The 25,481-nt window shown below is 40.1% G+C and overlaps 1 protein-coding gene across 2 annotated transcripts in view; it reads right to left on the bottom strand.

The window, feature by feature from the left end:
- The window catches only part of LOC146390707 (diacylglycerol kinase delta), a 92,463-nt gene that overhangs the window by 63,107 nt on the left and 3,875 nt on the right, over positions 1-25,481 (bottom strand). The window lies entirely within an intron of this gene.

The following is a 25,481-nucleotide window of genomic DNA, read 5'->3' as shown; positions in this document are numbered from 1 at the left end:
ATCGAATCTGTATACAGGTACAAGTAAGTAAACGGAAGCAAAGGAGAAAGGGTCAAGGTGGTCAAAGTCCAGAGCACAGTATTTACTTTTGTTCCTCCAGCACCAGAAACATCTGACCAGTAAGCTGACTCAACATTCTCACGTGGTTTGTAGTGACACATTTTGGTCTCCCTGTAATTTTCTCTGTGTGAAAAGAAACCAAGTGAAGGGAAAAATGTCAGAGTTTGTCTGAAAGCAGTCTATATTTGACTCATCTTATGAATTTTAAGCTGTATGAACAGTCGTTTGACCAAAGTTACACAACAAACTTATCAACTAGTTTAACACCTTAAAGAAGACATCTGCAGCCTTTGTCGTCCTCTGAACTTTAACTTTGTGTCTCTAAAGGCAGATTCAAACAACCTTTCCTTCTTATTTAATGTTTTTTGTTGTTATCAGATGTTTTTACACTTAGACGTGTTACTCATGTTCATTTCAACACGGCGGTCTGGTGAGACGTCTTGCTTTAACATCGCCCTGCAAGAAAGCTTAAAATAGCAACACAAACATTCAAGTATGAGACGTTTATCGTGTCGAAAATATATTGTGTAGCGAAAGTTTCGGAAAATCAAGCCACGCTGGCTAAACGTTGGTGTGACACAAGAAGAAGAAGAGCTGTGCTCGACCCTATTAGAAGAAAGGAAGAAAACAAAAGTCAAAGAAAAGACTTTCCTTTCTTTGATACATGCACTGAACTTTGCTTCTTTGCGGTAAAAACAAGGTCTCTTCCCCTCTCTCGCCCGCACGACAGGTGGGGGTGGGAGCGCGCGTGGGCGTTCGTGCGACGCTGTGCTTAAAGTGTGTATCCCTGCGTGTTCGTGTGACGAGCGCCAGATTGCCGCGCAACATGGCTGTACGCTCGGACTGACAGACCTCTGCAAAAATGAAAATAAGGACGCCTGCAAAAGGGATTAAAAAAAGCATTTTTTAAAAGCAAGAAAGTGAAGAAAAGAAAAGAAGAGTCAGGAAGAGCAAATGAAAGAAGAAAGAAAAACAAAGAACGGAAATGAAAGGAGAGAAAAAAAAGTAACAACAGGCAAAAAAAGGAACACAACAAAGAAAAAGGACAGAAGCAGAAAAAAAAGAAAAAGAAATAAAAGAAAAACAGGAACTTGATGCATAAACAAAGAGAGAGAGAATGGTTGGGGATTTACCAAATACAGTAAAGAGCCTGATTCTAGAATAAGCTCGGTTTCTCAAACATAGACACAGGATGACAAAAATAGACTTTCAGCAAAGAGTTTGATGAGTGGTTGGTGGTGGTGCAGAAAGCATGACAAACGTGTGTGTGTGTGTGTGTGTGTGTGTGTGTGTGTGTGTGTGTGTGGCTTTTCACAGAAGCAGGAGCCCCAGCGCTCCATCTGTGTCTCAGATTCCTGCTTCTATTCGTCAGACTGAAGGGAATCCTGCGCTTCAGCCACAACAACACGCTGCTGATCTTATCATGTGCACACGTTTACTCATTCATCTGCAGACATGTTGCACAGACATGCATGAAATACAAAAAAAGTGCTACTGTAAGTCGTAACCGGTTACGCCTTTAGTCTCAGATGTCTTTTTTTACTGTGAACAAGATAATGCCATGTTTTTAATGTGTTTCAGGCCTTATAGTCTCAGCCTGCAGGCTAACTAAAGGTTATTGTTGAGGTAGAATTCCTGTTAAAAGGAAGTTTTTCCTTCCCGCTGTCGCCAAGTGCTTGCTCATAGGGGGTGGATTGATTTTTGGGGTTTTCTCTGTATTATTGTAGGGTCTTTACGTTATGGTATAAAGCACCTTCAGGCAACTGTTGCTGTGCTATAAATAAAATTGAATATAATTGAATATTCACAAACTTGGGGTCCATGCCAGGTGGTGACAACACCCTCGTCAGCTTTTAACAGCCGAGGGGTAAAAACGTGAACCAACAAATGCCTTACTTTATTGTGAAAGGACCCACACGTGTTCATGGGAAACGTGGTTTTAAAGCTGAGCAGTAACAAATCCACTGCCCAGTTTATTTAATTTACGGGACAGTGATAAACTCCCTCCTAAAACCATGACACAGTGGCGTTAATGCACCCTTCCCATATTGTTTGTTCTGCTGCTATTTATATACACGGTATGAGGATGTGGGGTAAATCATGCTGACATTTACATGTATGCGCATTCATTTGCATACGCACTTCCACGGCAGACATATTCAGGAAGCCACACGCAGGCTGGATTCCCAGGCCGCAATCTTTCTGTGCCTTCACCTGCAGATTTACAACACTGAGGTGTGTGCGGTGCATGCACATGCAGGGGTTATGTGGGACACTGCTTTGTTTCGGTGTTAAAGATGAAATTCCAGGAGACGGTCCTGCCTGACAATCTATTTTTAGCCTTACACACACACACACACAAACACAGACCTACTTTAAATACAAAAGGAGTCTGGAGTAAGCAGACACACACCATAACACCCAGTAAACACACCTATTCACACACCCATTCCTCGGCACTTCCTCTATTCTCCTTTCCATCACCCCTTCTCGCTCTTCTTTTACTCTCTTTATTTGTCCTCTCCATTGTTAACGGCGATATTTAATCAGGTCTTTGTGTTTTAGAAGCTCCCATGACCCTGATGTGTTTTTTATTTCCTGGTACAACTCTCGGTGCATGTCAACACAGTGTCTTGAATACATGTATGTCCTCACATACATGAGGCCAAATCGCATTAGCTACACTCAAAATCTTGAGACGAGTCAAGAGAAAAAGGAAAAGATGGAGAGAAACTTGGGGTATATTTGTCTTTCTGATAACTTGCCAGTACCTCTAACTCTAATATGATTCAGTGTCTGGCTCAGCCTCAAGCTTGATGACTAAGGGAAGACACTGAGATCCAAAAAGGCCGAGTCAGAGAACAAGACAGAGATGGAAATGGAGTGAAATTGGCGACTTCGGCTGGGTAAGCGCTCCTTCCTAATATGATTATACCTCGTCTTGTCCTCATCTTTTTGTGCCAGTGATGTCCTTGGGAGGAAATTTCATTCCAAACCTGGAAAGCCTCTGTGGCCAACTAAGCTAAGTGTCCGGTCAAAAATAAAAAATAACACTGCCTGCTAAGGTTAAAAGGACACTTAAATAAAAAGAAAATCACATATATGTAGGCATCAGCAATTAGAGTAAATGCAACAGGGTCAATCAATGAAATGAAGCTTTTAAAAGCCAGACTAAAGCGAGGTTTGTGTGATAAAATCTGCCAGCGTCATCAGCTTGAGTCGCAAAGGGGGGCTGGATCCACGCAGCAGTGTTCCATCTCCACTAATTGAGATGCTGTTGATTTGCTGGATGTCCTTAAATTAAATTAAGGTGTGCCGGACAGACGCCAGCTGGAAGTTGGGAAGCTATGTAAACAAAAAACCCAAAGTCTTCATGAGGGGAGCGTGACTCATCAGTAATGACAAAATAAAAGCTTTATTTTTTATTTACTTTAAGTCACTTATTAAGCAAGAACGTCTCGTTTGTTTTTGGTTTTTAACTGTGGTTTGACACAATTAGATCCTGAGATATTGGCCCTGACAGCTTATTTGGTCATAACACACACATTTTCCCCTCATAGTCAGCAGCAGGGGCCCGACCACCAAAAAAGACCCTAACTGTCTATGTCTATGAGTGTAAACACAAATACTTCATTACGAACACGGGTCTTTGCACAGAAAGTACCAACGCACTGGCCGCCTTCCTTCAGCCGTGTCCTGCAAGCCTCCAACTGGAAAAATTGGAGGTTACCTTATATGAGGAGAAAGTCAGTGGGATGAATATTCTAGCCTGTGTGCGCTCAACATAAATGGAGAAAAGGAGGCAAGCTCCTTTGAGAGACTGACTGGGTTTTATTTATACCCTCACGATTTCACCCAGCGCTGAACCCTTGTAAAGGTCTTGGGTCTTTTTCTGCATGTGTTAACTCATGCAGTCAAATTAGCAAGAGTGAAAATAATATTTGTATTCAAACTAACATGCTTAAGAGAGGCATGTGTGAAAAGCTGCTCAGTGTTTGCACAGGAAATGCTTGGGTCAACTCCTTATTTAGTGCTCACATTAAGAAACTACAAACTGCAAAGCAGTTAGGGTTGTGCAAGCAGACTCAATGAAAAATACCATCATTATTTGCAAGAAAATGCTGAAATTCACCTTGTGTTGCCAAAAAGCATTTCAAGACTTCATGCCTTCCCTTTGGTTTTGTAATCCATTGTGACCATGAAATAGCAGTTTAGCACAGTTGACCAATGTTTTTAGGAGATTACAACTATATGGTGGACATTTCGGCTTCAGTTGCACAGTGTGGAAGCTTTTTTCTGCCAGTGAAAAACAAATAAAAGAAGTGCCATCCATAAGTCAGTAGTGACCAGAGGTTTCCAGGGGATCACCAACTGGTCTCTAGGACTGTTTGACTTGTTTGGCCCAGCCTTTGGGGTTGTCTTTACATTCACTGTCACCCAAAGACTTACGCTATCACCTGTTAGCTTTACGTTTACAGCATTCTGGCCACCGTGGGGGTAACTATCCTTAAAGCTTAAAACCTTACTTTTGATTGTTATTTACTATTTTTCAAAGGTTTAAACCGACTTTTTAATCCCGTAAAGTTGGGTATTTTAACAAGGAAGTCTTTGGAGACTGACTTGATTCTGGAGTCAGCCTTAAGTATAGTTCAAACATTTAAAAAACGTACGCTGCTTGCATTTTGCTGGCACGTCGCTATGACACTTGGGATGTTTTTTCTTTTTACTTTAATTAACCATGAAGTGATACTCTTCATGCCTTCAATGCCACACGTGAATTTGAACCCACGACGCTCTCTCCGTATGAAATCAGCGGTAACCACTGAGCTACCGTGCTGCACAAACGCTACCACAGGCGCAGCTCAGTCCCAGCGACTTGAAACCGAAAGCACAAATGAACGCTCCAGCAGGAAGCTCGCTCGGGTTTACTGCTCGTAAACAATCTTTTTCCCATTGAACTGGTATTTTTTAGCCAAAACACAACTTATAAGGCTAACCCTCAACTTTGTGTTATGACTGTCATCATTATCAGCAGTATAGCTTATATGCAGTGCATTTCTATCATAACCGTGCAAAAATTCTCACACATGCTTTTGTTTAGTCGTCTAACTCATATCACTTTTAAACCAATTTCTCTACTTTAGTCCATGTGAGTCACTCATATGGACTAAAATACTGCAGCGATGTATAAACTGAGGCGAGAGAGCCAAGGTGAGAAGCAAGAAAAGACAAAAAGAAGATGAGGGGAATTTACGACCAACAACCAAAGCAGAAATAGAAAATAAATGAATTTCATTGTCTTTTTCCTCCATTCCATAAACAATTTAAAACAGAAGCATCCAATCATATCAATCAATTTATCTATCTACTACATCTATGTCAGTCTATCATGTTGCGCCTGTGTCTCACTTTTTACCTTTCTTTCATAATGAAAACAGTCTTCCTCTGTTACGAACATCACACACACACACACACACACACACACACACACACACACACACACACACACACACACACACACACACAGCTGTGTAAAAATAAGATGTGCTGTTTTTAGAAGGGAAGCCACATCCTTCCAGTACAGTCACACTGACTGCCAGTGTACTCTACTTCTACGTCGCTCTCATTCTCGATTTTACTCATCGTTTCCAGGAAGATGCGCTAATATCTAAGGACAGTTTTTTTGTTTTTTGTTTTTTTGCAATCGAAGCCCTTCTGTGACCTACAGGTTTTGACTCATTTAATCTCTAATATTCTGATCTCTTTCCCTGCCGTTATCACTATAATTTGCTGTACATCTGCAGCGCACAAAATCTGATGTGGTGTAGCAGGATGTCGATTTAGGTTGTAATGTAAGGTGTGAGCCAGATAATCAAAGTATTTGCATACAGTTGCATGCCACGTATAAGCTCAAAGTCCTCATTTGGCCACACTTTCTTCTCTTCGGCCCTGAATGTGGATTTTAATTAGGCAGTATAAAATGCACTCAATACACTCGAGATCAACCTCGCAGACTTGTTATTACTATTACAGTGGAACCCCGACTTACGAAATTAATTCGTTCCCAAGGGTCTTTCGTAAGTCGAAGCACCCATTGCGCCTTTTGAGTGAACGATAGGCTATAGGCTAATTGCTAACTGCAACAACAATATGTCGTTCAAGTGGAACAGCGAAGCGCAAGTACGAAAGCCAAGGGGTTGTCACATGATTCGGAAGGCATTGTGGGCATTGTGGGCTCAGCCAATCAGAGCCAGCGGATTTCGTTACGCGGGCATTTTGCCGTAACACGGGCAGAAATATTGCCATTAAGTGCCTTCGTAACTTGAATTTTTTGTTAAATGGGGTATTTGTAAGTCGGTGTTCCACTGTACATTTAAGTAATTCTACTCTTTCAAAATGAATATTCATAGTACACAAATAGTAATTACAGCTAAAAGACTAAACTGGCCACGCATGCTTACATGTTATCAGTAACATCTCAAGTTTCTGAGTAATTCAGATCCATAGGATTACACATATTACTGTCACCGTCTAAATAATCCACAGGGAACACAGAGGGGAGCCCTCTTGCGCAACACATTGCAGGAAGTGAACCACACACCTACACAGGTTTGTGACACACTAAAAGGTGTCTTCTTACATCAAACGACTTCTCTTCAGCCCTCACACACTGAGAAACTATGAATCTCCCGAGAGGGATCCGCTGAATGAAACAGCGAGTCGTACGCATCGACAAAGATGACAAAAGCAGTGCAACCAACAAACCAACATCCAAACAACAAAGAAGACGGTAGAAGGCGAGCTGCCACACAGCAAGTGCATTTTGTGATTTACGTCAGTTTTTGCTCCAAAAAGGCCATCCCACACAATCACTAATGACATCACCCGTACCTCAGCAGTCACAGAAAGTATACTCAGGGCTTCATGGATACACCGCCAACTGTTGCTTTGGCATGCTCCGGACAGAGCCTAACAAATGTGTATTTCTAAAAAACATAACTGTATTCGTGTAAACCTATATGTACACACACTATTGGTAAAAAATACCTGTATATGTGTGTGCATATACAGGTATTTTTTATTTTAAAAATTGCATATACGATACTCTTCCTAATCTTTATAAAATAATACGTATACGTTATTTATAAAAATACGTATACGGGTGTTTATAAAAATGTATGTACAGGGCCTCACCTTACTATCTCAATAAAACAAACTAAATGGATAATAGTTGGTGATTCCCGGTTTGTTTTCTTACAGTTTTTGGGATGCCTTTTGTCTATGGACAAAGACCTCAGTGACACATGCTGTCTGCAGCTGCTTCTTGCTACTTCACAAAGTGTAACCTTAAGGTATTGCCGATAATTAGGTGTCATCTGACTGCACCAATAGAGAAAGGTATTTTAAACACAGCTGTTTCAACTGTCCACCTTCAAAGATGGAGCAAAAGGGCAAATATGGAAGGAGAAAGCAACACAACACTCACTACAAGCGTTCACACAAAACACAACTATCACTGCTGCCATCTTTAAAACATACCAAACTACTTCATAGAGAAGGGTTAATAACTACCTGGTTTGTAGCTACTGAACTTTCCAGTATGCTGAAGAGGCCTGTTCTTTCAAGACAGATGAGGAAATAATGATATAAAGCACTAAAAACGAGTTGCATACCCAGGGTGCTTAGTGTACTAGGCTCTATGACGGATTTTACATTAAAAACCATGACAGTGTAATATTTTTTAAACCTAAAAAAAGCAGTTTTATGAGCATGCATTTAGTTTGTGCAGCTGACAGGCTGTCAGAGGAGGACAAATTAATGATCGCGACACTGTAATAATGAAAGATGTACTGCAACACAGCAGGTAAGCAGCAGCATTAGTAAGAATAATAATTGTAATTACTGTAATTGTAGGAAATGTACTAGTGAATATGATGAATAGAGCTGGCTCTCCCTTTCTCTTTGTCACTCTCTCACACACACACACACACACACACTTTATTTCAAGTGTCATTAGCAGATGTGTTTTTGTGCTGCTGACTCAGTTTCTTTCTCTTCATGTGGTACTTAAAGTCAAGGCTGATAACAGTGCATGGGCTCACAGGCAATTCAACACATGCATGTACACACAAAATATTGCAATGCAAGGTGGAGTCAAAAAGAATAAATGGAATTACTAAATATATGTGATCTCTCAGGACAGCAGTATTGCAAAAGCACTATATGTGTGTGTGTGTGTGTGTGTGTGTGTGTGTGTGTGTGTGTGTGTGTGTGTGTGAACGATGTGGTGGCTGTCTCTTACTTCCTGTTAAAGGGGTTTTAAGAGAGAGAGCGAGGCCGACAAAAACCCAGAGAGAGAGTGAGTCTATTTTTGGCCCCTGTGAGACAAAAAAGAAAAAAAAGATGAAGAGATAGCAGCAGGGTTAAATAAAACCGAGAGGCGCGCTGAGGCGTGAAAGCAAAACAGGAAAAATGAAACACAAAAGTTAAGCAAACAGAAAGAGGGAAACGGGGAAATAAGATAGAGAGAGAAGTGTAAAACTGCCCTAATGCACACTGTCTGCTTTTAAAGGCCAACACCCTGATAGGACGAGGTGTATGCATCAGAGGAAGTGCTTTGGCCTCCACGTCCTCTTAACAGAAACAGCCTGCACTCACTGAACAGCACGATCTGGCATCTAACTAGTGGCACAATTTTTTTAATGTATTGTTTTGTTTTTTTCCTTCTGCAATCAACTTTCCCACACTTGCACAAAACCCATATACAATATACGAGACCTGAGACATGAAGCTACATCTTTACTTCTCTTTTAAGCCGTTAGCTTTCCAGTTAGCTTTCCAGGCTAACGCAACACTTTTTTCTACTCTACGGGGTACTGTGCTTCTAATAACAGCTGCACATTCATCATTTGCAGCGTCATAAAAAAACTGAAATTAAGCAACAACTGAAAATAACTAAACCACAATAAAAAAAAAATAAAAAAAACAAAACAACAACAATCCCACAATGCAATCAGCTAATAAAGCTCCAATTTTCTAACTTTCAGGCCTTTTCTCATTCAAGGCTGCAGCAGTCTGCCGGGTTTCCGCCGAAATTAAACGCCAAATTTAAAGCAAATTCACTCAATAATAGCTACGGAAGCTGCAAATTACTGTGCACTTCCATCTCTTACTGTTACATTATTATTAGGATCTGGGTATAAAGTGCTGCTGCTGGTGCAGAAGAAGAAGCGGTTACAGAAATGATAACATGGAAAACAGGATGGAAAGCTGATTTCTGATTTATTCATGTGATTTAAATAATGTTACAGTTAGCACACTGCTTCATACTGCTTGGAAAATCTATCAGCGAAGGAAAATGTAGGCGAGCACAAACGGCAGTGGGTATCTAAGCCTTAAGTTTCACGGGCATCTTCATTTATTTGTCAGTTCTCTTCCATTGCACCAACTTCCCCTTTCAGCCAAGCATTAATACGGTTTCTGCAATATTTGGACCTTGTCCCAATTTACTTTTTCATGCACTGAAACGCCAAGTGTACCACCCTGCAACCTCACTTTAGAGTTCCACAGCCAATCGCCACATCACTTTTTCATGTCATGTTTCTTACCAAATTTGTAAGTGACATGTTTTAGTGAGATGTATAATTCTAATCAGAAGTGTGTATTCTGTCCAGTGAAAGGGAGGACGTGTCAGCATAGCAAGGCAGCTTAAAAAGACCTGGTAAGCATTACATTTTCTAACCAATCTAACCATGTGATTTCTATATAACATCATCAGTTTCAATAAATGTGTCAATGAAATGATAATAATGATAAATCATAAGTGATGCAACAGTAGTAATAAGGATTATGAATAGTAACATAATATTTCACTCCGACAAAACCTAACCAAGCAACACATTTAAAATGATACAAATCTGTGACATGTATGACTTGAACCTCATCCTGAAGCATGAGCAGTGAGATCACTCGATGTATGAATGACCCCTCCAAACTCCAAACGCAGACGTTTTTTGCCTTTTGAAACTACAAAATATTGGGTTTTTAGTTCGATGGTTGAGCAGGTGACCTGTGTCACAAGGCACGGGCTTGCAGCGGCCTTGCTTTGCTGCCTCGTTGCACCTCGATTTCTTCGCGGCACTATGCAAAAAATACTGCCAGCCGCCACTGCTACCACTCAGCCTCCTGGTAGATACGCCTATCGTATCAGTTTCAGTCGCCTTGTTCTCAGGTTATTGTTATCAAGATTTTCAGAAAACTTGACTGAGATTCAAACTCATCTGAGATCTTTAGTAGATACACCTATGGTATCAATATCAGAATTGTACGCTGCCTAATTCTTGAGTTCGCAAACTTGGGTGTCTATGCTGTCGGCCCGAGCGGCAGGGTGACAACAATACCTAATTGGCCTTTTACAGCAAAGCGATAAAATGGAAAAACAAAAACCCGAAACAAAAAGACTACTTCTGTTCATACACATGAACACAAATCAATACTTATGCAAGCAGAGTCAGGAAAAGTTGTGCTCAAGGACATGAAAATAAAGACCGTGCCTATTTCACGAACTACCGTAAGACTTGCTTTTATTCACTTTGCACATATTCCAACAGCGCGTCATCGTAGTGAGAGGCCAGGTGCTAGGCTGGCCCTGCTGCTGTCCACAGCTGTCAACTGCTAAAACCAGCTGACAAGTGACACCACGCAATACTGGGCAGCTGAAATCCTCCATCGAGCAAGAATAGCAAAGCACTTGTGAAGTCGAACAACTGGTCTCGGCAGTCCTTAAATGCAAAAAAGTGCTGTGATGCTCCTTTTTCAGCTTTAAAAACGAGGAAATGACAAATGACACTTCTCAGCTGCAACAGCTCATATGCTGTTTTATAGAATTCGAATGACTTGCAAATTATTTCATGTTTATTTACACTTTTTTGTAAATGTAGTTGTAAAATGTTGAAAACGCTGCACGTAGCGCCTTTACCTGCAGGTGTTACGAGGGAAAAAAACAGACACATTTGCAGATGTTATCAGAAACCTGTGAGGAAAGTCAACTCAAACTGCGCAGCTTCAGCGAACGGAACCAGTTGAGGGTATATTATCCATCTCCTGCTGGCAGAGAGAGATATCGCTTCAGAGGCACGAGACAAACACGCCGAAACTCGTGCCTTGTGCTGTCAGTCTCCGGTAACGAGCAGAGGAACACGAGCGGTAAATGCCCATGGACGCAACACCTTTCACTGATTGATAACGCACCGTTAGCACATTAGCACACAACTGCACACCTGCCGAGACTGAAACGCCCGTCAGTGATAGCACAAACACACACACACTTCTGCTAATGACCGAGAGCACACATGAGCACACACACAAGATATTGTTCTCTCCTCATCATTAGCACATTTCCATGAGTGAGCGTCAACATGGTAGACACAGCTGCTGCAGATAACTCATCAACTTTGTCTCACAGCACACACACTTTCTTTAATGGCCTGCTGCCTGTGGAAGACAGATGACGGTTCAGGCTTGGTAGATGCATAGGAAAGGGAATGATGGGGCAAAATGGAGACGAGGGGAGGGGAAATGAAATCAAGAGAAAGGAAAGAGTGAGGAGAGAGATCAATACGGGGATGCCGGGACGAGGAAATGCACCTGAAGTCAACCTGGTTTTACTGATCTAAATCTTTTTTGATGTTTGTGCTCAGCTCGGATTGTTGTGAGAGAAATGCTGCAGCTTTTGAGGTGAGGGCGGGAAGTGAGCATTTGACAGACACATTAAGCTCAAAAAATGATGTTAAAACGTGAAGAAAACAAAAAAAATGAAAGACACGAAAACCTGCAGTGAAACATGAGAGATGTGAGGAGGAAACCTCTGTGCACAGACACGTTCTGCAGGAGCGAAGCCAAAGATGGCAACCACAATAAACATGTAATCACGAAGAAAATAACCACAAGTAGTGCTATATCAAGACTATAAAAATAGAATCAAAGCTCAACAGTGGTTTTTTTTCTAATGCGCGCTTTACTCAGGCACAATAGATTGATTGATATAGATAGAGAATTTCTGCTGAATCAAAACAATCCCAACTGCTTTCACATTGCTTCAGCCACACTACATAATCTACATTCAAAGGACTCTTTAGACCTTTAGAGCTCTGAGAGAAGAGGAAAATTAGCTTTACCTGTCAAGTTAGCTCAACAACAGAAGGAATAAGGGCTCTCAAAAGCCCGCCGTTGTTTTTACCCAAAAGCCCCAAACTTTTCTAGACATTAACGCCTCTGCATCGCCTAGAATGAAAATGTCGCACACTCAGGTCAGACATTAAAAGCTGTTTACCCTCCCAGTTCTGAATGCAACCATCTGAGAATGCATGGCTTACAAACTTACTACAGTATGTAATTGTTCCATTCACTCAGCATTTGCTAACTCTGTAGGATTCCCAGCTAGTCACATTGTGATACTGTTACGGACCAATTCCAAAAGGTTCTTTCTGTTGATTCTGTTGATCTGGATGTAGCGTTTTCAGTGGGAGAAACGTTTCGTCACTCATCCAAGTGACTTCTTCATTCTCTTCATTGCTGACTGCAGGTTTCCCCAATCTTATAAACAGTACATTTGCATAATGACTGAAACCAGCCCACTGAATGAACAATGGGCTGTGAGACCAGTTTCTTGACCACTAATATGCAAACTGTTATGACCATTGATCAACAACCACTGTTCAAAGCCCAGGCCATTTACCATTTACCATAGAGAGCCCTCCCAGCCCATTGTTCATTAAGTGGGCTAGGTTCAGTTATTGTGAAAATGTACAATAAGTCTGGGGAAACCTGCAGTCAGCTGAGACTGAAAAAGTCACTTGGATGAGTGACGAAATGTTTCTCCCACTGAAAACGCTACGTCCAGATCAACAGAATCAACTTTTGGGATTTACTTACCTGGATGATTGAGCATGCATTAAGACCTTACGGACCAATATAACCAGACATCAGTGATGTTACTCATCCAGTTTGCAGTTCATCGAAATCCACGGGATTCTTCCTTTAAAACCTTTAGCACAGTTTGGGTTAAGACCTTTCCCATGATCAGCTTGTTTAAGTGTTAAATGTTTTGAGTTAATTCAGTAGGAGGAGTAGCGATTCTTGTGACCAATGGACATGTTGCCACAATGCTAGCTAATCAAAATGAATGTGGCTTACTTACTATGTTAATATATTACTAGGGATGTTTGGTTAAGTCGCAGAAAATGTCTACAATGGATAGTAAAAAAAAACAGGAACTTTTCTGACATTTAACTCTTTATCTATTGTCAGGCAGTGTCTATTTAGTTACTTTAGTGTTGTATGAATGGATGTGAGGGAAGTCTTTATCAGCAGGAGAAACTGTAAAACTTGTGAAAACACAGGTAAAAGTCCAAAATGTATGCCCTCCTTCCCATTTTCCAAAGCTGTCTATTGGGACAGGAGTCTACTGGAGTCTCTTCCTGGGCCGATTGTGGTCTCTGGGCCTTATGATTGACACCCCTGTTACACTGACTCAACCAAATTCTGTTTGTAGGGTTGTTTGATGAATCCAGACTACACCCAATCCATCCAGCCTGGACCAAGCACGGAATTTACAAGTGTACTACACACAGACCTGACATGAGCTGACTCTGATTCCTCTGCAGTATTTTAATGTTTTTTAAAGGCATCTTTCACCAGTTCAATCACAAATGATACAAAAAAAGTCACATTACAATGACCGGTAATTCTCAGCTACAAAACACGAACACGTATGTTGTATATTCTGGACTGCCAGATAGCCACTACTCTGAACGTGAGCAGGACCTGAACGTAAACGATTGAAAAGAAGCTTGAAAAACTATGAGGGGTTTCACAAAACAGATGAAGGACGAGCGGATGAAAGGAAAGGAAGGAATAGCGGGATGATGAAGGACAGGTCGGAGAAGAGAAAGAAGGGAGCGTTTAGAGATCAATGTAGGATAAATGAAGAGCAATGAAAGACTGAATTTAAGAATGACCACAAAAGACATGTGGTGAAAAGAGGACATAAATAAAAGATTGGAAGTAAAGGGAGCAATAAGAAGGAAGTTACGTTCTTATAAAAAAATAATCCGGGGGGGCTACAAGGCTGTTTCCTTCAGTAGATTTCACTCATTTCTGTAGTATGTGATCTTATTTTAGCTAAGTTCACAAAAACAATCATTTGAATGTTCTTCATCATAATAAATCAAAAATATCACACCTCATAGAGTTTCGCTACAACAATATGATTTGTGAACTTTCCTGTTATTCAAAAATGACTTAACAAGTCTTGCTTTTCCTCCTGAACCCACAAACAAAGCTTGTTTCTTCACACCTCTTTAAATGATTTCCTGCTTTCTTTAAATGCAGCCCAGAGTTTTCTAGCACTTTCTTCTTTCTTTGACTGTAAAGAGTCCCCCTGTCGAACGGCCTGGCGTTTCGGGGAAACATGAGGTCAAATCAATAGAAACTGAGTTTGACGGCTCCAATTAACCAACACCGGTGAAGTCGGGGAGACAGAATGACTCCGAATTAGGCCCTGAGACTGTGTGCGTGTGTGTTCATGCATGTATGATAAACAGCTTATGTAGAGTAATTTCATCAGAGCAGATCAATAATACACATTGGTGCCCTTTGTGGATCCTGGGAGTTAGCCACTTTATCATACATTACCTATAAATTACAGGGAGTAATATTTTAAAGTGCTCTGCTGAACGCTGCAACTGCAAATCATGAAAGAAGCTTTTAAGGGGAAAAAAATGTTTATTCACTGTTCAAACTACTTTTAAAATGTCACCATTAATACTCTGAAAGGCGATACACAACCACTTGCTTTGTGTGTCGTTGCTTCGTACTTGAACGCAGGAACAGTAAAAGTACCACCAAGAAATATTTTAACCATCAATCTTTTCATTGATTTTCAAATGTATATGATGATAGCGAGCATCAAAAGAAGCTTAACATTTATTAACTCAAAACTAAATTAATGTCTTACAGGCAACCAATCAGGAGTCTGGCTGAAAGAGCATTGTTCATCATTTGATGACAGATACTGATGTTTAGTCAGAGTCATTGTGAGGAATCAAACATCTGAGAAACAACCGCACATAATTAAACACGTGAACTCTTATCATGTGCAGAAACGTCAATTTATCTGCCCTAGTTCACAAAGCTTTACAGTAAAGGAAATGTCACTGTGGCACTACTGAGGTTTCTCACGTGACGTCAAGCGCACATTATTCAAAGTTGTTTGCCATATTGGATAGGTACTGTAAAAAAACAAAGTGTAATCCCTGGATAGCTGAGAGTTTGTAATAAAGCCCTTTGATTCCATTGAAAGTACGATCAGAGCAATATGTTGGCAACCAAAGAAATCGCAAGGAGTTTTTTTGCCAACTGGTTGGGGAATGGATTTTTTTCTCTAGTGAGGGGTTTTGGCAGGGTGTCACTGACCGGTATGTAGATCTGCCTGACTTGAACTTTAGCAGTCACTTTGTAGCAGAAGATACTGTTTTTCCCCCTCACAACTGGTGGTTGCCAGATGGTTGCAGACCAGTCTCTAGGTCTATATGATTGGGGTCACAATAATAGTCATACATCTAAAATGGCAAACAAGTTAACATTGCGTGGTTAGTGGTCGTGTGTTTGTAAAACGTCAATAGGCCATGACTGGGCACAAAATAGTGTAGTTATAGACCTACTACAGCACATTCTTTGATTTGGGTGTACTTGTTGAGTCCCGGTCTCAGTCACACAAGGCTAGAGAGCAGTTATGACCTCTCAATCGCCAACTGACCAGTTAATTAGTCTGTGCTTTCCTGTCTTTGATAAGCGTTGCGTTCTACCAGCGTGACGGTAAAGAAGAGGGTCAAGGTACTAATCTCAGGTTTACTTGTGTGAAATTATTTTTAACCTGAATTGTTTTATCAAGTCATAACTTATTTAGTTACATTTATAATATTAATACCCAGTAATAGAGTTTCTACAAAATTGTATTTCTCCTTCTACAAATTTAGCATCCTTAGTACATTCTTACTACAGCTGGGCACATACTGAGGCCACTTCCTTTTAAGTTTGTCATGCTTTTTTATCATCAACCTCTTCGTGCATAAATGTAGGTTAAATCTTTTGGGATTAACACTTTTTGTTGTTTTTTCTTAATGTGTGTGAATTTTAACTTGTCGTTTGTTGATAAATAAATCATGGTTTTACTTTAATTAATGTTCACGGGATTATAATACGAAGTAAGCACAATATACTTAAAATATCTTTTTGTTCAGGATTACATAAACCTAAAAAGAGTCAGTCGTGCTGAGCTGCCTATCAGCTTGGTAAGTCAAACAAAGTTCTGGCTATGAGGGCTTTCAGCTGGTACCAAATAACCAACTGCAAATATGAAAAATCCCTAAACAAATGTGAACAAACAAATATATAATCCAGGCTAAAAGGCACACATTTGCTAGAGCCAAACCAATCACTATCACTGTTCTACATAGAAAGTTCTGCACTCTCTCACAATATAAGGCCCTTCTGTTCTTTATCTTGCTGCTGTATAATCCAACAATGTTGTTGTGGGATCAATGATGTAACGTACCTACCTAATTGCTCCATCATTAAGGCCCAGGCAGATCTGACTGTATTTCTCGATGTTTATTCCAAGAAATGAATACATTGCTTAGATGTTTCATTACAGTTAAAAGACAGTTTTAGCTGGCTTGGCTGTGTGCACAAGAAACATTTCCAACTAGTAAATAGGCTTTGCTAATCCTACATAATATGAATAAGTGGTCTAAAAGGAGTTATTCCTCTGTTTCAGGACTGTGTCACTGCTTTCAACAAATAACGTTCACGGGGTATAGATGCTTTCTGGAAACTAAAGACAAGAGAAAAGTAACGGCATTCTCCAAGTGAATCGATCCTTTTTTTCCTCAGTCTTTTACCTCACTGAAACCTTCCAGAACTTAAATCGGGATTTAAATTGGCAGCTAGCAGGGGACAAGCACGTAACGTGTATCAATAAAGCTTTAAAGGAGGAGAAGAAAACCTGAAAGCCGGGTTAAGAAGCTGAATATACAAAAACGAGCTGATCAAATGTCCTAAATGTTGAGGTAGATGATGCAACGACTAGGGCATATAACGATATATATCGGATGACGATATAAAAACGTCTATCGTTTCATTTTACGCTATCGTTTGTTTCGTGGTGTCGCAAAATAAACTGTTTACGGCAATATTTTTTCATCGTTTTGATGGTCACTGTAGTGGCTAAATTAATTTCTTAAAGTTCTCTCTTTCTCTTATATTTAATATAACCACACTATGGACGGACAAGCGCCTGTGTTTATACGCTGTGGTTAGCAACAACGACGGTAACAGCATCGCGTGTCCGCTTGTTTATGTTCCACATAAACCTTTCACAATAAAGCTCAAGATCCTGTTGAGACTTTTTAAAATAAACTGAATCTCGTGAAAGAGCAGATTATTTACGGATGAGAATTAAAAAAGAGCCGCCAGGTGCTAAAAAATAAACCTTAGACTCAAACGTTAGAACAGGCTTTTCCCCGCAGCACGCCGTGTAATAAATACTCACAAAGAAAACGGCGGCCTTTACAACTTATGTCTAAAAATGTATCGTTTCATGCATCGGTTAAAACACTCGACTCCAGCTACATGCTGCAAACACTTCCCGCAAGACGAGCTGCCCGAGATTCACAGAATTTACAGAAAATGTTACATTTTTGTGATTTATACCGTTATCGGACGATAGAATTCTTACATTGGGATATGAGATTTTGGTCATATCACACAGCCCTAGCAACGACCACGTGTTTTTTTAAGCCTTAAGGATACAAACAATGTGTTTTGAGCAATCTTTGTACCAGTGACTGAATAACACATTTTAAATAGTCAAGCCGCCTCCTCACCAGTCCTGCCAACCTGTTGTAATGGTAAATATGGATATTAGAGCCTGCTGTTCGCTGTGTGGATTTCTTATATAACCGACTCTGGATGTGTTTCCACTCTGCCTCCACCTCTCTCCCTCTTACACGTGCTAATTCTCTCCCCTTTGTCCATCTTCATCTCTCTCTCCTCTCTCGTCTTTTTCCATCTCTCCCTCTCCCGTGTTGAACCGAACACTTCTGCATCTGTATCGCATCAAGCCGAGGGCACAAATCAAAGCACAGCACACAGACACACAACACCGGCCGTCCCACACGCTCGTGCACTCTCCTAAAGCCATGTCTGTCACCCCCCCCTCTCCATCCATCCGCACACATCTATAACTCGTCCTCATCTCCATTGCAGTGAACACCCACACAGATTTCTGCACTGGGAGTGAGATGCAGATAAAAAAGAACAAATATAGTGGGTTTGATTCCAGCAAAGCATCGTGCAGGAAATCCACAGGAATAGGAGCGAGGGGGGGAAAAAAGAAGAAGTGTTACCTGTTAATCACCACTCTAAAAGCCAGAAATACGACTGGTTACATAATCTGAAGTGGCGCTGCTGCTATTTTAGAAGGAAAGGGTTTTGGTTAAGAAGTTACCAATTTTAGAAATTCTAGAAAATATTTGGATGTTAGGAAAGGGACAGGATGTGACATGGAGGGGAAGTCACAGCAAGAAATTACAAAAGAATAGAGAACAGACAAATGAGAAAGAAGAGGAAGTTAGAGAGGAGACAAAGGTGAAAACCTAATGACGGGACTGGCCTTTTCTTTGCACGTTTATGAGTGTGTGTGCCTGTGTCTACTTTCATAACATAACATAACAGTTGGCAGCCTACTCAAAACCTAAGTGGTAGTGCTACATACACACAAACACACAATTCACAGAAGCCTTTCTGCTTCATTCTCTTCCTGTGTCTCCTTTATCCTCCACACAGTAAATGTGAGTACTGCAAAGAGGAGGAGGAGGAAGAAGAGGAGGTGGAGGAGAATAGGATAGGGAAAATAAAAAGAGGAGAGTAAAGAAAGAGTGCGAAACCTTACGTAATTGAGCCTGGAGGTAGAGAAGGACAAAAAAAGAAGGAAAGACAAAAAGAAAGTAAGAAAATCAGAGATCGCTCGCAGAACGCAGACACATTGAGTTACAAACACAACTTTTGCAACAACATGTGACACAAAGACAGCTGACAGCGCAAAACTTAAAAGCCACCACATCCAGCAGTGTTTGTTTCTCACAATTTAACATCAGATGATAATTTCCCTCAAGAGAACTGCTCCCTGTTCCAAAGATGCTGCTGCCTGACCATCCTGGGGTGAATTCGAAAACCAGAAAACCATTATGCAGCGGCGCGAGAACCCAATCACATTGCAGTTATACCAATGGAAACAGGCAAATCAAAGTAAATCTGTGGTGGTAAACAGTTCATTTGTGGCTCTACTCACTAGCATAACATCTTAATAGTGCCAGGTTTTGAGTAAAGGGAGGCCAGACAGAGAAAGGTTGGGGGGAAAGAAACAAGTTAGTTAGCTAGCAAGCTTTTCAGTATCTGACTTTTTCCCATTGCCTCTCAAAGACAGGCACATCTGTCAAGGTTGTCACACCATAGTGCGTAGAAAAGATGGGCATGCCTTCCAGGTATAAAAAGCTATCATGAAAGTGCTTGTAACTTAAATTTCTTTGAATAATATTGTTATGTCCATCCATTTTCTGCTGCTTATCCAGGTTCAGGTCGCAGGGACACCAGTCTGAAAAAAAAAGCTCAACCCTGCATCTAATCTGGGGCGACAACGAGGCATTCACAAGACAGTCGAGAGACTATCCAGCGAGTCGTTGGTCTCCCAGTAGGAATACCTCACCTAAGAGGCACCTCAACTGAAACCTTTTGATGTGGAGATGCTTCGGTGCTTAGTGCATCAGGTGGCCATCAAAGGTGGAGGCCCTGGTGTTCTCACCCCCGGCTTCAAGAACTGGCTATAATTCTTGACCTCTGTAAAAATTTTGCTGATGACTTCAATTGGCCGTTTCGGATAACATTGAATAAAGTTAAGTTCACATAATTATTAGAGCCAGAAAGGAGGATTATCCAGGATATGTGTCCAATGCCCTCAGTTTCACAGTCCAATCTACCAATCAACTATTGAACTGCTTTTTAGGGTTTTTATACTTTCTTTTTGAAAAATATCTCCATTCAAATGAAAGTGAAAAAAATTGCTGTCCCATGCTGTCAAGAGCATGCCAAAGAAGCGAGTGGTGAAATAACCCTAACCATGTAGATGTCACAATGCTGGAACACCGCAAACGCTAACAAAATGAAAGTGGATATATGAATTCTCTTGTATAGCTTTTCCTTTCTTTTTGTTTCACTTTTTTTAAGCAAAAATGCCACATTTTGCAACTGGTTTTCAAGACACAACACGCTGAACAATCCTTAGCATCTAACGTTGATTTAGTTTTTTCAAGATCTCAAGTGAGCCATCGGCCTGCAGCTAGGCCGATAAACATGTAACCACTGTTTCAACAGCTTGCCAAGATAATCAACAATGCTCAACAAATAGCTGCCCTCTGTGGAGAGAAGTGAAGATGTCTTATTGAGATAAGGTTGCAGAAATGCCTGCATGCACAGTGTACTGCAGCTGAAATAAAATGCAAACAGTTCCTGCAGTCATCGTATACTCATATAGCACAGGGTCTAAATGTCAGCAATTTAGACTGAAAAAAGCTTTTAAGATGTTAATTGATGGTAATTATTTGCCTTGAAATAGATAAATTACTACACGAAGCACGTTAAAAATGTGTCTTTTTTCATTATCAGATGCAGTATTGATGACCTATACTGAACTGTTACCGTATGCTTAGTTGCGCATCATTTATGTGGTTCTAATTTATGCTACTTACTGGCTGAAATATGTGAAGCTGCAGTATGTTCTCTGAATTGTCTATCTGACACAAAAAGTTAATAGACTTCCACTTTATATTTACTAAATACAGAAGCAAAATTATGGAGAAATAAAGAGCAGAGTCAAACAGTATGACCCTGGCAGCTTGTATTGGCCCTAACCGTCGTAGTAATCAGTTCTAAATAAAGTTCAGAGTTTCTTCAGAGTCTGTTTCTATTTTAGTCAGGTAGTTGGTTAGAAAAATTAAACCTCACTAAATTTAGAAACCGTCATCTTTACTCTAAAGAGCTGTGTGAACAGAAATGCTGTCACAGCTGTGCTGAAACTTCACGTCCCAACAGCTGGCTTTTATCTGTTACTGGTGGATATTAAGCACCGTAGAAACGAGGGAAACAAGCTATTTAGAGGTTGAAGATTTTGGTTTTGTTTGAAGGGTATTTGAGCATGTCATTATACTGATATGAATGTACCATTTACCAATAATGATAACAATATCAGACATGAGAACTAAAGGCTGAGAAACACAGGAAATGGAGAACAGGACATGAGATATAACAACCGCTCAAATGGGGACATTGTGGTTTATGAAGTACACCCATCTTTGCGCCCAGGGTATAACTTTAATACCGAAAGAAAAGAAAAAACCCGCACACATACAAAAGGGTTTGTCTTTTTTCAGAGAGCATTGGGTTTAGTTTCTGAAAAGCCTGCATAAACAAGCCAGTCCAAGACAAAAACTGAAGTCAATTCACAAATAGTAGCACAAACAGCAGAATTACCACCTTGTCAACTAGTCAAGTTGCCTTTCACCATCTGTGGAGACTTCAACCTTTGGATATAAAATGTCTTTGTTGTTTCACATTATGTCATGATTAGCATATCACCAGAAACAATACTTGCGGTACCATTCAATATCAAAATTCCAAGAATTTGTTTGCTACTTTAAGTGCCGATACACCAGTATTTCTTGAAATCAGGTGGGTAGCATACAGGTACAAGTATTTTAGGCTATCCTTACATACTTAAGAACTAGGAAGCCCTAAATATCTGGTATTGTGACAGGTCTAATTTGAATTTGTCAAGTTAGCTAATTTTATGTGTTTATTTTCTCCAGACGCTGCACTGATCTTGACCTGTGAACATGAAGTCAATAAAAGTTGATTCTGACTTCATGAACATGGGCCAGATTTCAGGTCACTGTGTTCATGAACCTTGACCGGCATTTTAACCGCTGTACCCAACTAAAAAAAGCTCTTGCATCATGTAGCTGCAACAGGCTGAGGGGACTTGGGTCGCCTTAGTTATCATTGGTCTTTCAAGTCACCATAAAGAGCACAAAGGAAACAACTTCGTTAGAAGAGAAACACACAACAAGGACTTCTAATTTTACTCTAACTAATGAACATAGAGGGACAATCTAATGAACATTTACCTAATTTATGTTCACTTTTTGAGCTCGTCTGCAGGTCTACTATAACATAAGTCATTGCCATGCAGAGTCATAAATATCAAGGTTTGACCTACATAAATGTATATATATTTGGCACCCACCAAGGAAATTTTACCCGGAGCCACAGGAAATGTATTTTTTAAACTTGTTTTGTTAACTGTGCTATTATTATTTCCCACATAACACTGTCAAACGGTCAGAAATAGTATGAAAATGCACAGTTAACTAGGCAAAGTTAACCGCCAAAGGCCTGTGTGGAGCCTTGAATATGTAGGTTTAGTTTGAAAATCTCATGAGTTAACTGCCAGCATATCCCCTGCTGATCGTACAGTGCATCTAAAGCTGGTCTTTAAACCCAAACATATTTAATTAACACCACAGTCTCCACAGTAAAATGGAAATGACCCGCCCTTTGTTTCTGAGAGCTACTACAACATCTGTATGATTATTTAGCGAATCACCGCCGAGGAACTGAATTAACCTAATGGTGTCAGGAAGTCATGTCACAGTTGATGAGAATTAGCACCTCCTTAACAAGTGTGCCGACAGACCGCAGCTCTAACAAGGAAGGTAATAGGCAGGGGACAAACTGAAGCAAGTCAAATAAAGCAGACAAGGAAGCACTGATGTAGTGATGGCGTTCAGCTATAACACACGCAAAAGCCATAAAAAATAGAGGAAGAAAGAGACGTTTTGGCAAATAACAAATTCAGCCAAAATCACCCAACACACACCTGCATGCACTCAGAGAAATGAAGGGACACACAAGCTCATTAATCCTCTCAACCTATTGTTGTCACTGAAGCATAATCCCGAAGTCGATGACTAGCTTAATCTACAGCAAGTCATGTGACTCTAGTTACACAAACTCTAATCATCTCACACTTGCACACAAACAACCAGCAGCCGAACCAGCAGCAATTTTTGTTTCATCCAATGAGAAACGATCTACACATCTTTAAAGCCACATTTTAGGGCACATTTTAGCTGTTATTTTCAATATCACAGCAATTAAATGTGACGTTTTAGGATTCTGTCATACCAGGCTGGAGAGCACATATCATTGGAGGAAAAATGTGCACTGCCCCCATCGGTTGGCAAGTGCTTGCTGGCTGGCACTGAATAGAATCACTCAAAAAGACATTGCTGCAGCAAAGATGTCCTTATGATTGGTGTGGTCGCCTGTACTTTACATGGAAAACACTGAGTTAACCTCGCACACTCCACATTTACTCTTCAAGCTGAACTGAAATGGTAAAAAGTGCGATTCAAACCATAAAAGGAGACCAGTCACATTCAAAGCAAAAGTCACACCTTTTGAAACATGTTCGTTGCAGCAGTAGAGCAGTTTTTACTTTGAAGGCAAACAGTCTCCATTTCTTTTTTCATCATTTCACTAGCCGTCGGTAAGAAGTTGCTGAGTGTTTACGCGCAACCCTGCGCTTTCCATGGGCGACGTTGGCAATTTTCACCTAGCCAGCAGCCTGTAACCACTCACCACCTGGTCAGGGAATACATATTTTTCCCTAGTAACCTTTGGTTGTGTCTTTCAGGAAACAAATGTAAAATGTTTTTCATAAGTTTATTTATGTAATAAACTCCAAATTTTTCTCACTATATGTCTATATAAACATATATATGTCTGTATGTACCCTCGTTCCTCCTTAGCTAGCATATACCAGTCACGTATACGGCAGTTTTTAACATCTATGTTTTTTTCCCTAAATTTATTACAAATATCAATTGTTTAAATTTTTCTGTATGCATTTGTTTCATGTGCCACATTCCATGCGCGGCATCCAAATACGTAACGTTCACAAAATCTTTTGTTTGACTTACCACTAAACACAGAATGAAAATTTTTAAAATGTGCTGCAGGTTTTTGCTAGTATAGAATATGTATGCAGATAGGTTTATGATTTAAGAATGGATGCTCTGGTGAGAAGTAATTCAAGAATTTAAAAATTTGGAATAATTCTTAGGTCGTTTTCTCTCTAAAAAAAAATACCTATACGTAACTGACACAACAAGTAATTTAATTTTCTTTTTTCATTGCTTTTAAGCTTTTGTCTTGTGTTTTATAGGTTATACACCCTTCAGTACGATTTAACCGTACCTTGTACTTTCAATTGTTTAATTTATTTATTTTTTATCCAATCATCTAAACTGGATGATGCATGTGAAAAAACAGGAAAATATTTTGCAGATTAACAGACTTTTTTGCTTTTATTTCAGTATATTTTCATTTTAGTTTTTCTTGTTTCTGTTTCGTTTTTATTAGTTTTAATGTTAGTTTTAATCTTTTTAATTATTATTGTATGGAGGGCATATGTCAGAGACAGGACTATTCCTCCATTATACCTCTTTATTTTTTAGTTCAGTTCTTTTCCAAATAAGTTTTAATTTTTTTTCAAAACTCTACTTATTATTTTTATTTTGGTTATCTAGGTTCTAGTCTTGCTGATAACGCTAAACAAAACACACACACACATATATGTTAGTATATATAAGTGTCGAGTGAGATCAGCCAATCAATACTAGACTGTTATCCAATCCTATTGTCTGTAACAGAAACAAATGAGGCATTATGGGATGCCATTCCCATGACAACAGGGATAGCAGGTATCCTGTGTCTTCTATTGATCTGAGTGTGTTTTACAGCTGCAGGTCAATACAGGTAATGGATAATGATTTACACACACGCACGCACACACTCATACAGAATAATAATTTGCACATTAATCACTCTGTTGATAATGATGCATTTCTCTTTATTGCTATTAGCTCATCAATAACTAACGACACACACTTCTGTGTATGTGTTTAAATGCCAGTAACAGGATACTATCAAGCCATCAATATCTTACTGTAAGAGTGAGTCCAGAGGCCAATAACATCTACCAGAAGTCCAGTAAGAAAGGGAGCTCTTACTCCTGTCATTGATTTGAACACTGCTCATGAGCACAGTGGCGGTAAGAGAGGAAAATGACGCAGGCAGGAAACAGACCAGGCGTTAGAAGGAAGTTAGCTGACCTCAGAGGAGAGGTCGGATGAGAGGTCTGATTTAACGGTTGATAAAGTTGCGACAGAGACAGTCACACAGAG

Source organism: Perissodus microlepis, chromosome 3, assembly GCF_051167445.1.
Source record: "Perissodus microlepis isolate ML-2025 ecotype Zambia chromosome 3, ASM5116744v1, whole genome shotgun sequence".
Classification (NCBI taxonomy): Eukaryota; Metazoa; Chordata; class Actinopteri; order Cichliformes; family Cichlidae; genus Perissodus; species Perissodus microlepis.
Note: the sequence above shows the minus strand (reverse complement) of the source record. Positions and strands in the feature narration are given on the sequence as shown.